The sequence below is a fragment of the Neofelis nebulosa genome, chromosome 2, assembly GCF_028018385.1.
Source record: "Neofelis nebulosa isolate mNeoNeb1 chromosome 2, mNeoNeb1.pri, whole genome shotgun sequence".
Taxonomy (NCBI): domain Eukaryota; kingdom Metazoa; phylum Chordata; class Mammalia; order Carnivora; family Felidae; genus Neofelis; species Neofelis nebulosa.
In genome coordinates, this window is record NC_080783.1 from 138,397,378 (window position 1) to 138,412,103 (window position 14,726).

The 14,726-nt window shown below is 36.4% G+C and overlaps 1 long non-coding RNA gene across 1 annotated transcript in view; it reads left to right on the forward strand.

Annotated features, from left to right (window-relative positions):
- LOC131504327 (uncharacterized) overlaps positions 1 to 12,632 on the forward strand; it is a 28,730-nt gene extending 16,098 nt beyond the window's left edge. Inside the window, exons 3-4 of the long non-coding RNA XR_009257920.1 lie at positions 10,117 to 10,189; positions 12,434 to 12,632. This is a non-coding gene — a long non-coding RNA (uncharacterized LOC131504327). The remainder of the gene's footprint in view (positions 1 to 10,116; positions 10,190 to 12,433) is intronic.
- The last annotated feature ends 2,094 nt before the right edge of the window (positions 12,633 to 14,726 follow it).

A 14,726-nucleotide genomic window follows, 5' to 3' on the forward strand; every position in this document is an offset into this window, starting at 1 on the left:
AAAACCCAAAATTACAAAAACCAAATGTAGCTTTGACAGTCAAAAAAATTAACTTAATGCAGGCAAGAGGAAATAAAAACAAAATTAGAAAGCTTTTAAAATCAATAAGAGTAAAACCGAAATAAATGTGAGAGTAATATTTGAAAAAGAAACAAGGAATCTTGAAATCAAAACAGAAAATGATGAAATAAGAATTTATAAATATATATATTAGTTTTCTATTTCTGAGAAACAGATTACCACAACTTTACGGCTAAAGACAATACAGATTTATTTTCTCACAGTTTCTGCAGGTCTGGAGGCCAGACACAGCTTATCTCTGTCCTCTGCTCAGGGTCTGTCAGGTTGTAATCATAGTGTTATCCAAGGCTATGATGTCATCTGAGAGTCGGGACCTCTTCAAAGTTCATGAAGTTGCTGTTAAAATTCATCTCCTTGAGGCTTTAAAAATCATGGCAATTTGCTTCTTCAAGGCCATGTAAAAGAGCATTTCTGCTGCTCCCATCTCTGACCCCTAGACCTTCTTTAAAATGTCTCAACTGTTTAGGAACAGGCCAACCTGGGATAATCTCATTTTTGATTACCCTACAGTCAACAGACTGGAGACTTTGATTACATCTGCAAACTCTCTTCCACTTTGCCATACAAGTAAACATAATAATGGGAATAATATTCCATCACCTTCCCCATATTTCATTGCTTAGATCCCATCTATATTCAGGAAAAGGAGCTTGGATAAGACATGGGTCATTGAGGGCTATCTTAGAATTCTATTACAATATAAAAATAAATATATAAGTGGAAATTTTGAATATAAAAATATAGCAATGATGGGGAGATAAAAATACAAAAAGATGGAATAAAACTTAGCCTGGACACAGGGTCAGACAGATGAGGAGAGAGAACAGTGAAGTGGATGATAGTGCTGAAGTCTTAGTCCAGAAGGCAGCACAGAGTCACAAAGCAATTAAAACAACACCACAGTAAAAGAGTAGTTAGGAAACATGGAGAATAAAAGCGTTCCAACATGAGAGTTCTGGGCTTTAAAAAAAAAAGTGATAGAGACACAAAATGTGAAGATTTAAAATAGATGGGCATCTTTCCAAATTGAAAAAAGAAATAAAACATTAGTCCTCAAATTCAAAGTGTTCTTCACAAGATAAATGAAAATAAACCCATACCTAAATGCATCAGTGTGAAATGTAAAACCATCAAGGATAAAGAAATAATCTCAAAAGTTATCCAAGGGGAAAGAAAGATTATGAATAAAAGAATGAAGATTAATCTGACATAATATGTCTCATCAGCAGCAATACATAATAAAGTAATATTGTTAAAGTGATAAAGAAAAATAACTGTCTATGTCAAATTGTAAAGCTAGGTTATGAAAAACGTTTCAGACATTCAAAGACAACATGAGTTGAAGCTACAGATGCACACTGAAAGAGCTGTTGATGTGGTATTTCCCAAACTTGTTTACATAACAACACACTTAGAACATCAGGACTACTCTACGTCATATGGGGGTAAACAAACAAGGCTGTGCTCAACTGGGAACCCCTGGTCCTCAGATCTACTGAGCCACCTTGAAAGCCTGGGGAGATCAATACCACCCAGTGTACTGAGGCACACCAATTTGGAACTATTAATGTTACACATAATCAAAGTAAACTGTGCCCTGAAAAAAGGATGAGATACTAAAAATGAAAGTGAATGGATAAGTTCACATGCAAAAATAAGCCTAAAGCTTACTACTGGGAGAAAATATTTACAAATCATACACCTAACAAATGACTTATATATAGAATACACAAGTAACTTTTAAAACCCAACAATGAGAAAACAAACACACACACACCCCAGGCAAATAGTTGAATATATATTTCCCCAAAGAAGATATATGGATGGCAAACAAGCCCATGGGAAAAAAGCTCAAAATCATTAATCATTAAGAAAATGTAAATTAAGACGAGAATGGGATACTACTACAGTCCAATTAGAATGGCTAAAATTAAAACAATAATGATAACAGAAAAAAGAAAGAAAGAAAGAAAGAAAGAAAGAAAGAAAGAAAGAAAGAAAAGAGAAAAGAAAAAAAAGGAAGGAAGGAAGGAAGGAACGAAGGAAGGAAAGAAGGAAGGAAAGAAGGAAGAAGGGTAGGAAAGAAGGAAGAATGAAGGAAGGAAAGAAGGAAGGAAGGAAGGAAGAGGGAGGGAGGGAAGGACAGAAAGGATAGGAAGGACGGGATAGGACAGAAAAGGAAAGGAAAGAAAGAAAAGAAAAATTGACAGAAAAAGAAAAGACAATATCTAAAATGTTGACAAAGATGCAGAATGACTGGAATTTTCATATGTGGCATAATTAAAACAACCACTCTGGGAACACTTTGGCAAATTCTTATAAAGTAAAACAAACACTTATCCTTGGTATTTACCCTAGAGAAATGAAAACATATGTTTCACACAAAAACCTGTTCAAGAATGTTTTGGCAGCATATTCGTAATCACCCCAAACTGGAAACAATCTAAATGTCTTCCATTGGGTTAATGGAAAAACAAAGTGTGGTACATCCATACAAGGGAATACTATTTAGCAATAAAAAGAACAGATTATTGATACATGCAACAACATGGCTGAATCTCAAATACATTATGCTAAGTGAATGAAATCAGACTCAAAGGTAACATATTGTATGATTCCATTTCTATGACTTTCTAGAAAAGGAAACTGTAGGAATAAAGAACAGATCAGTAGTTGTCAGGAGTGGGTAGAAAATGAGCACACAGGGTAACATGAGGGGGTTCTTGAGGTGATGGAACTGTTCTCATATATCACCACTATATCTTAACTGTTGTAGTGGTTACACAAATGTATGAATCTGCCAAAACTCACAAAACTGTTCAGAAATAACAATTTTCCTTCATGTAAGTTGAAAATTACACTTAACGAAAACTGTAGATGAACCAAAGACCTACATACTAAAATTAATGCTAAACTTTTAGAAGAAAAAAAATAAATAAAAGAATATCTTTACGACATTATGGTTCTGATGATTCGATAATTCTAAAAACCTTTAAAAAATTATAAATTTCATTAACATAAAATTGTAGAGCTGTTGTGCACAAAGGAAAAAGTTAAAAGGCAAGTGACTCACTGAAAAAAAGGTATTTACAATATCTATAAACAAATAAAAGGTTAATATCCACAAATCAATAAGGAAAAGCCAAAGAACCCAACAGAAAAAAAAAATGAACAAAATGAGTAGGCAGTTCAGTGAAAATGAAAACAAAGGGTCATAAACATAAAAATATGGCCATCCCTCTAATCATGAGTTAAATGCAATTTAAAGCAAGACACGTTTTTTATACCTTAATAACTGACATTACTTAAGATTTCTGAAAAATGAAACTATTCATCAACCAAATGTACAAGCCAGAAATTCCAGTCTTAAGAAAAACTTTCTCACATATGTATATTCGTGTAATGAAATATTACAGTAGTTAAAATAAACTAGTGTTAAAGGTATCAATATGTATAAATCTTAAGTCCACAATACTGAGCTAAGCAGACAAATACTTATACAATGATTAAATCACATGTAACAATTCTCTTGGAGAATGAGGGAGGGAAAAAAAAGAGACTTGTTTGTAGATAAATGTCTGTGGAGATATAGTGTAAAATCGTAATTGAGATCATAATGCTTACATTTCAGAATAACAGCTACTCTGCAGTTAAAAGGAAGAGAGAGAGAACAGGGATTTTAAATGCTTCTATATTTTTTCATTATTTAAAAAAATTCTGACACCTGAAACCAATGTTAGACTATATGGTAACTTACTAGAATTTACATTCAAATTTGAAACAAAATAACAAAAAATAAAAACTTCTAAAGTAAATTTGGAAAAATATTAAGATTCATTAAAATTAGATGAGAGACAGGGGTTATATTATGTTTTACAATAGAATAACACATGGAGTTGGATTTTTATTATCCTCCACATGTGAAGTCAACCCAACCTTTGGCCAGAGGTACAAAATATAATTCTTGCATCCCAGGCAGTTTGTAAGACCAATATATAAAAAAGAAAGAAGATATTTAATTTCTAGTTATATTTCTAATCCTTAGTATATTTCTCAAATTTGGGGTATGTTTGACAATGTCCATAATCAAGAGTGAACAGAACATATACCCACACGTGTGGGGGATGTCATAAGTTTACTAAGTGGATGGGTGGTCAAATATTTGGAGACTGCTGCTCTTGGTGTACATCTTCAGCTTTGGGGCACATTTGTACCACCTGATGGGCAGGCTTGTGTAAACATGCAGTTCTCTCCAGAAGCTATCAACTGAAACACACTATGTTTCCATTCACTCTGGGGTTAGGCCCTGAATCTACATTTTTAACAAGCACCTCAAATAATTCTGAGGCAGATTTCAAAGAACCATAGTTGGAAAACAACTGCTCTAGAACAATACTTCATAAACAAGTATCACAAATAAGGAAGGCGACAGCTTAATTTCCTTAAATTTCTTCAGCAGAGAAAGCTGTAAGCTTTCTATATGATTTCCATGACAGAATGTCACATTAGGCCACCTATTTTCCATTTCCACTGACAGCAAAAGAAAAAGATATGGCTTTTAAGATAATTTCCAGACAAAGATATGTTTTTTCCTTTTTTTTTTTTCATTGTGGCAGAAAAAATAAATGAGTGGGACTTCCTGCTCCTTTTCAAATATGTCCCATGGTCAGAAGGTATAATTGGCATTATCCTTATTCCCTCTCCACTATAGACCATTGTGAACTTGTTAGGTAGAAGCTAGACAGGAGCAGTGGAAGGAACACCCCCAGGGCAGAGTCCCAAATCCCTGAAGGGGAACAATAGAGAGGTGAGCTGGAGGCAAGGATGGTGATAAACTACACATTAAAAGCCCAGGGGCACAACATCCTGACCTGTGGCTTCCAAGAACTTGGGGTGACAGATCAAGAGCCACAGTACATAGCATGGCTCTCCTCTTCCCCCTCTGCCGCAGGGTAACTTCTAGATTCATTATAATTCATTTATATTGCAGGTACAGCCTCCCACCCCCACCCCTTGGAGAAAGGGGTGCATGAGGGTTCTGGCACAATCTTTGCAGGGTCCAAAAGCTCCCCCTCCCAACCTGTGGGAGAAATCTCCCATATGATTAGAAATAGCTTCCTTTAGAGATCACCCCACCATACCTCCCAGCTCCTCCCAGCCCAGAGAGATGTAACAAATATCCAATTCCAAAATGACCTAGGGTTGGTTCCACCTCACAGAACCTGCCTGCTCTCCCACCTTGAGTGTACTTTCTTTTTAATAAGTTGCTTTATGCTTGTCACTTTCCTTCTGGCTGTCTTTATGGGAGCATGAATCCCTGTGTAAATCATCTCATGGGGAATCCAAGGAATGAGACCTCCATTCACACAAGGAGGACTCTCTCACTGGTAACAAACTTAGCTCTGTTGATCCTCCCAACAGTGTGAGATACATATCCTCATCCCACTTTACAGGTGGGATACAAAGTAACAAGTAACAAGAGACAGAATATAAATCTCAGTTGACCCAACCTTAAAGGCCTTATAGTGGTCCATGCTCCCCCAGCACTTTCCACAGGTGTGAAAAATTGTGAACACTGTTGTTCCATGTCCCCAAGATCCACTCAGAGTGACAATTCTACAGAAATGTAAAATTCCTGCAAAAAGGGGTTCAATATGCCAGGCTCCATTTTGCAACTTGTTGCTTTTAAAACTTTTGGGCTTGCCTGGGAACAGCATCTTTTGGATCCAAAATCACAATTACATTTATTGGGAATTGAGAGTCAAGATTTGGGGGACAAATCTTTCTCCATATCCTCAAATCAGCCTCAAATGAAACCATATGGTTTGATGACCCTGATACTCTTAAGGTTCAGCATGCTCTGTGGGGTAACCCGCTCCTGCACTTTTGAGTTTTCACTAAAGGACCCCTGAAGAGGACTAGATCTACACTTATGGGCTTCTTATTATCACCACATGAAGATTCAGAGAACAGGGGATATGTTTATTACCAGGTATTATGAAGCTCTTAACCAGACACGGCTTTAAAGCATCTATAAATGTTTCACTAGACAGACCACTTTGCTAAATGCTGAATAGATCATGGTAAACAATATGGTTTTCTTTTAAATGTTTATTTTTGAGAGAGATACAGAGACAGAGACAGAGTGTGAACAGGGGACGGGCAGAGAGAGAGAGGGAGACACGGAATCTGAAGCAGGCTCCAGGCTCTGAGCTGTCAGCACAAGGCCTGACGTGGGGCTTGAACTCATGGACTGTGAGATCATGACCTGAGCTGAAGTTGGATGTTTAACTGACTGAGGCACCCAGGTGCCCCTAAACAATACATGATTTTAAAGAGTTTCCTTCAGACTGTTGATCATGATAAGATAGAAAGATACTCAACCAGGATCCAGAACCCCTAAATTCCTGACTCACTACTTACTACCTATGGCTGCTCCTACCTGAGGCAGCAATTTGGAGGGGAAATGTTGAATAAATGCATCTCAGATTATATTACAGATTGCATTGTTATTTTTAAAAATACAAACTTCATTGACCTGTATCTGATATCTGATTCAAAGCTTAAGAAAAATCACATATTAAAATTGATCCTGAGAGGGTGAAAATACATACATGTATGTAAATATATATATTTATTAAAATGTGTATACCATATATATATATATATATATATATACACACACACATATATATACATATTACACCATATATATAGGTACAGTCCACTTTGATAGTGTTTTACCCTGTGACTCACTAAGATCTGGAATAAAAGCAGTTATTCTTGATTGGTTCTTCCTAATCCGACACATACAAAATGGATCATTTTAGCATCCATGTTAAAAACGAGTATTCTCTTGTGTTGAATGAGATACAAGTCAAGGAGTTTTGCCAAAATTATACATTAAAAAATATTATTTCTCTGCACAAAAGAAGTTGAAGACTCTTATCTAATAAGGCAAGTTCTAAGTCATCAAACTAAATTAAAGCACTTTAGGGAAAAAATATGGATGGCTCAACATAAATTTATCAGCGTATCCTCTTATTAAAGTTGTGGGATAAAGCTATAGGATTTGTGGGTAACAGTGCCCTTAGTCAAACAAGTGAAGAGCTATCTGCAAGGAGACAAATTATGACTATATAATTTCTTGGTCTTTGAGGGGAGAATCTTGTCTTCGCCATCAAGTATACATGCATTTTTTTGTGTGTGAAGATTTGACTTAAGTAATCTCTACACCTAATGTGTGGCTCAAAAATTTACAACCCTGAGATCAAGAGTTGCCTGCTCTACCTTCTGAGCCAGCCAGCTACCCACAAGCATACATGTAGTTTTTCAAATGTCATACACATGACAAACTTACGTTCCTCTGGGTCCCTTTTACTTAATTTCATGGTATTATCACATGCTGCTTTGGATTTATTTGATCACGGGGAGAGAAATTTCTACTGACAGAGAAATATAAAGTTTTAGAGTTAGGTCATTATGCTTTGTTTAAGCTTATTTTTAAATATGAGCTCTTTCTGGAGAAAAATGAATTTATTTTATCTAAAATATGCATTTTATATGCCAGAAAAGAAGGCAAAGGTGGCAAAAAAGTCAAAATGCACTATACCTGAAAGAAATTATATCCATGCACTTGCTAGTTAAGTATATAAATTCTACTACTCACATTTTTTTAAATTTTTTTTTAACATTTATTTATTTTTGAGACAGAGAGAGACAGAGCATGAATGGGGGAGGGTCAGAGAGAGGGAGACACAGAATCTGAAACAGGCTCCAGGCTCTGAGCTGTCAGCACAGAGCCTGACATGGGGCTCGAGCTCACGGACCACGAAATCATGACCTGAGCCGAAGTCGGCCGCTTAACCGACTGAGCCACCCAGGCACCCCCTACTACTCACATTTTTTAACAGATTAGTTATTTTGGAATAACACTAATTGTTCATTAAAACTGGGACGGGAGAAAAAAATAAAGACCAAAGAAGCAAAATGCTTTATATTTTACAAAGATGACCTCAGTAATTAAGGGAGTTACCTACTGGGTATGGTCTAGGAGACAGAAGTCTACTTGCCTCCCTGTCCCATTTTTTGTTTCTATGCATTGTTGGGTATGTCTGTATTCCCTATTGACATGCATACTTCTTAGTATGTTAGGACCACATCATACTCATCTGTATACCTGCAATAACACTTAGAAGAGTAATTTGCTGAAAAGTTTATGAATAATACTATTAAATTAAAACAATATTTTAAATGAATTAAATAGAAAACAAAATGAGACAAAATTTGCTGTGCTAGATAGTTAAAGTAGAATGCTGTAGAAGAATGAAACTAGACCACTTTCTTACGCCATTCACAGAAATAAACTCAAAATAGATAAAAGACCTGAATGTGAGACAGGACACCAACAAAACCCTAGAGGAAAAAGCAGGAAAAAACCTCTCTGACCTCAGCCACAGCAATTTCTTACTTGACACATCTCCAAACACAAGGGAATTAGACGCAAAAATGAACTATTGGGACCTCATGAAGATAAAAAGCTTCTGCACTGCAAAGGAAACAACCAACAAAACTAAAAGGCAACCAATGGAATAGGAAAAGATATTTGCAAATGACATATCAGACAAAGGCTTAGTATCCAAAATCTATAAAGAACTCACCAAACTCAATGCCCAAAAACCAAATAATCCAGTGAAGAAATGGGCAGAAGACATGAATAGACACTTCTCTAAAGAAGACATCCAGATGGCCAACAGTCACCTGAAAAGATGTTCAACGTCGCTCCTCATCAGGGAAATACTAATCAAAACCACACTGAGATACCACCTCACACCAGTCAGAGTGGCTAAAATGAACAAATCAGGAGACTATAGATGCTGGAGAGGATGTGGAGAAATGGGAACCCTCTTGCACTGTTGCTGGGAATGCAAACTGGTGCAGCCACTCTGGAAAACAGCGTGGAGGTTTCTCAAAAAATTAAAAATAGATCTACCCTATGACCCAGCAGTAGCACTGCTAGGAATTTACCCAAGGGATAGAGGAGTGCTGATGCATAGGGGCACTTGTACCCCAATGTTTATAGCAGCACTCTCAACAATAGCCAAATTATGGAAAGAGCCTAAATGTCCATCAACCAATGAATGGATAAAGAAATTGTGGTTTATATACACAATGGAATACTACTTGGCAATGAGAAAGAATGAAATATGGCCTTTTGTAGCAATGTGGATGGAACTGGAGAGTGTTAATGTTAAGTGAAGTAAGTCATACAGAGAAAGACAGATACCATATGTTTTCACTCTTATGTGGATCCAAAGAAACTTAACAGAAAACCATGAAGGAGGGCAAGGGAAAAAGAAAAGTTAGAGAGGGTGAGAGCCAAACCATAAGAGACTCTTAAAAACTGAGAATAAACTGAGGGTTGATGGGGAGTGGGAGGGACGGGAGGGTGGGTGATGGGCATTGAGGAGGGCACCTGTTGGGAGGAGCACTGGGTGTTGTATGGAAACCAATTTGACAATAAATTTCATATAAAACAATAAAGTAGAATGTTATAAATGAACCTAACAGATCAATTATTGGCATTATCTACATTTCTGCTATAAAAAATGAAATTCAAGTATAATATAATAAAAATAATAAAAAATAAAAAAATAATAATAAAAAATAATAAAAATTATTCCTAAAGGTATTTACAGTTGAAGGAGAGCAAATTTTACCACCCCAAATTATGCCTCTTTGGCATCTTGATTATTCTTAACTGTTTATGTTTAAGAAACAGCAAAGTGAACCTCTGAAAACTTACTAGGAATTACCCTTTCATAAGAGATGCATTTATAAGGGAAATACCCACTTGTAAAAGTGTCTCCCTAGCCACACCAGGAAGACTCAACCTCTAGAAACTCAATGAAGACAGCAAGGACTTAAATCTGCATGGACAACAACCTTATCCTTGTTTACTATTCTTTTCCTAGTAACCTCCCATAACTGACTCTCTATCCCCAACATCTTTTCTCTTTTGTCTTCTTTATGAAGGTGAAGGCTTTGGCCACTGCTCTGGAGATCTTACTCAGTTTTCCTGGCTTGGACTCCCCCATATATACAGGAGGTAAATGTGTTATTAAACTTCTGTTTTATTCCTGTTTATCTGTCTTATATCAATTTAAATATTAGATCATCCAAAGAACCTAAAAGAAAAGGGAAACTTTTCTACCCCTACACAGTCATAATTTGGTAGTTTTTTTCTTGCTGGCTTTATAACCATGTAAATCAATGACAGTAAAAAATTCCATTTGGTAGTTACAGTTTAGTTTTTCAGGCTTGTAAAGATCTGCATATCCTGGATATCTTATTCAAAATAGTGTTATTAGCTGCTATCCAGTAAGTGCCAATTTTGCTATGTAAAGGCATATCTTAAAATATTAAATTGTTAAATCATAAGTTGGAAATTTAAATCCTGTTTCTTTCACAAACTTGAAAAGATGCCTTCTTACATGTTGATGACCATATCTGTTTATATGACAAATGGATGTTTAAGTGGAGTGGGGAATTTTAAGAGATGCTTTTCATGTAAATAAAAACTGATGAGGGAGCGTGGGGCAACCTGAGGGCAAAGTACAGGCTAATAGCACCATACCCCCCCTGCGCCCCCCACCCCCACCCCTTGAGATATGTGTGATATTCCTTGGACACTCCTGGCTGCCCAAGAACAGAGGAAAGGAAAGAAAGCAAACGGTTGACTGATAGAGATCACAGTGATCCAGGCCGGGAGTCTCCTTCAGTTTATAGATAATTTAGTAAACTGTAAGAAAAAGGCAATCTTATCCATAGCCTAATCTCCAGAAATCTATAGACTCCATTTCTTGGAGCCTGAAGATCACCCTCATCAAGATGTAAGGTGATTTAAGTGTTTGCCATGGTGATGCAGGAAGCAAAGGCAAATGAAAAATTAAATTCCCTTACTGCCTACAGCCCACTGACAAGTACTTGAAACAGGCAGAGTGACCTCCCTCTAGGAGCTCAGCTGCCTCAATGATGACACTTTGCCAGGGGCAAAAGGGAATCTTAGCTTAACATCATCCTGATCCCCCAGGAACCTGTAAATCTACATTAACATATGAAAATTTCTTTGGAAACTTCCTTTATCTCAACTCCCCCAAGATATATTCTGGCAATCATACTGCAAGCTTATGGCCCCCTGATATACATCCAAAGGGTCTCATGACTGAGGTTTTACCAAACAGTAATAAATGGCATTTTCCTAGCAACAGCTAGGCCCTCAAGGTCCTGGAAACCTTGATTCCAAAATTCCTTAGAGACTTACACTGTCCCTACCCTCCTCCCAACCTGAGGGTATATAATGAGTTACCCGTCACAACTCTAGTGCAGCTCTTCCTGCCCATGGGTCCTGTCCCCATGCTTTAATAAAATCACCTTTTTGCACCAAAGACATTTTCAAGAATTCTTTCTTGGCCGTCGGCTCTGGACACCCCCCACCATCACCCCAAAACTTCATCAAAAACTACCTATTTGTCAATGTCATTATGAATGTAGAACATGTGGAATAGAGAAGAGGTTCAACAACCTTTTAGATGTTTATGAGAAACAAAGAGGCTACCATTTCTTATAATTTCATTATGTGCTATGTTGAATGTTTTATATAAGTATCCATTATCAACTACATCTTTCCATGGTCCCTGGAGATAATAATTATTATAATGATTATTCACCATTTTATAAATATGAAAACTGAGATTCGAAGATGTAACATGAATAGGCCAGGTAGTAAATCAGAGATTTGACCTCAAGAGTTTTGCTCTAAACCCTCCCAGGCAATGGCAAAGTTGGTGGTTGTTTTTCTGAAATAACCAGAAAGGCCAACGGAATATGAGAAATGGAACAGGCAGAAGACTAAACCCTTTAGATGATAGAACACATGGAAATACTAGCAAAGGTTTCAGTTATGAATACAGAAACCATACCAAATAGAATAAAAAACACAGCATACTTCTGTATCCCTAAAAGTGCTTGCATTGTTCCTGTTTTAACATGGAGTACAAAGTACAAGAAGGCATCAAGTGAAGGATATATCTTTCTAATGTGAAATTAAAATCAAAGTAAACCTGTTATTACTGATCATACCTGTCAGTCAGATTGGATTTTCTTTTTTAATTTCTGGTTTGAGGCTGATACATGAAGATAAATGGCACTTAAAACTTGTTCAGTGGTGTGGGTTCCTTAGAGTGAAATAAAGAAAACAACAATAACACTTACTAATTTGCATTCATTGAAAACTTATTTCTTTGTGTTTACTCCTCCAGATATCTAATGAATACTTATATGTTCTTACCAGGTTTTTTACTTTACAAAAACTAACAACTGAAAAGAATATCCAGAAGGAAGAAGAAATAAAGGAGGCACTAATGTCTATGGTTCCTGTATTTTTCAACCCTAATGAATGTTCACCCTGTAGGTGTAATATGTTCCATTATTTAAAAGAAAAAGATAATAAAAAGCATTTTCCTGTGCTTTTAAGCATTTATGAAAATACAGCTTACTTGAGATTTCTCGATTATTTACTTCAATTGACATTTCAATATAACATGAAAATTATATTTATAGTTTCCTCATAACATCTTTGGCCCTATTTTCCTGATGAAAAAATATAAAAGTTGGCAGACCTTGGTTCTCCTGAAGAGAACTTTCCAAATCCATGAATTTGTAACTATTTAAAAGCAAAGGACTTTGAAAGTATGTATTTCCTTGTTTACTAGCAAACTGGCTAATTAACGCATGAACTACAATGATCAGTTGGCCTTTATACAGAAAAGGAGTCCATCTTGAGCATTAACACTTATCAGTTATGAATGGCCATTGGTTTCCATTAGAAAAGTATTGTGGTCAATAATAGATTTCAGAATGGGCTTGAGAGAGAGCAATCTCAGGAGACAATACCAATTTACCTACAATTGTTAAAGGATGAATGGAGAAGTAGGGTGGGGACACAGAAAATGTAAGCATTACACAGTCCCTCCAAAAAGGTGAGACTGAGCAACCCATTCCATGTCATCTTCAAACCATATCAAGGAAAGGCAAATAATATCAAGGGAAAATCTAATATTTTATAAAACATTAAAATCTGTGAAGATGTCATTGAGGTATTATGAAAAAGAAACTAGAAAATCATTTTATTTGAAAAATACATCAATGTTATTGTTTTTAGAATTTTCAGTTCGTCCTTTAATCTCCTCCTTAGAAATATCAACTAAGCTCATGGAATATTATTACCATGACCCCTACTACTACTACCATGACTACCATTAATACCTTCAATAAAATTACATTATAGCAGCCATCTAGTGATTTCTTATATAATATTTACATTGAGTAAGCAGGGATCTGGGGGTACAATTACCAATAAATTTTTGTCTCCCAGTATTTCCATCTCAAACTCATTCTATGGAAATGGTCATTTTCCTACCTCTGTAAAACCCATGGGAATCCCCATAGCATTCCTGATCACTCTAAAATAATAAAAACACTTTTAAAAATTAAGTATTTTAGTTTTCAATTAACTTTCACTTAGGTACTAGGAAGATCTCAACTCCTTAGTAGCTGAGTTGGATAGTGTGATAGTGTAGAGGCCAAGGGCAGGCCATGCCAAGTTGGGCCACTTTGGCATGAACATTATTTTGAGTTAGAAGCAATCCAAACCCAGTAGATTTGAAAAAAGCTCCTTACTTTCCCCTCAATTGCCTGCTTTATCAAGAAGAAAGCTATTAACAGAGATTCCTCTTTACCTAGGAAAGTTACCTGAATAGGGCATCTTTGTTTTACAAACATCTCCTTTTATCTTCTGGCTAAGGATCTCTCTCCCCTTTGTATCCTCAGACCGCTACCCATCTCCTTAGCTCATATAAGCATCATGTTTCTTGACTGTCTGTTAATCTGTCTCATGCCAATTTGATTCTAAGTCCAGCCAGAAGGATATTAAAGGGCATAGGAAATTCTTCTTCCCCAACAATAGGAAATTATATGCAAGGATTGTTTTCTCTTATATCTCTAACTTTTTTATATTTTCTTGGGTCCCTATTTTCTGGCATCAGTTTAAATTTTCAAAAATTCCTCTATTAAATTTACCTTACCAAATGCATAGGGCTTTATCACCTGTGTTGAATTTTATCTACCTGTACCTTATAATCATATGCCAACACCAAGAGAGCAAAATTAATTTATCAAACCTAAAACTTAAGTCCATTTCACAATGGAGAGATCATCAAACATGCTGGTGGTGGCATGTTTTTATCAAAGGTTTGCATATCATTGGACTTTCATCATTAAGGTATAGTCTGTCGTATTTACTTACTTATTTCAGGTATAGTTACATTGAAAATGCGCCTTTAAGATTTACCTACCCATGTGAGTGGTCAGACCTTCTACCTGGGAGCACTTTTTTTTTTTTTTTCAACGTTTTTTTAATTTATTTTTGGGACAGAGAGAGACAGAGCATGAACGGGGAAGGGGCAGAGAGAGAGGGAGACACACAGAATTGGAAACAGGCTCCAGGCTCCGAGCCATCAGCCCAGAGCCTGACGCGGGGCTCGAACTCACAGACCGCGAGATCGTGACCTGGCTGAAGTCGGACG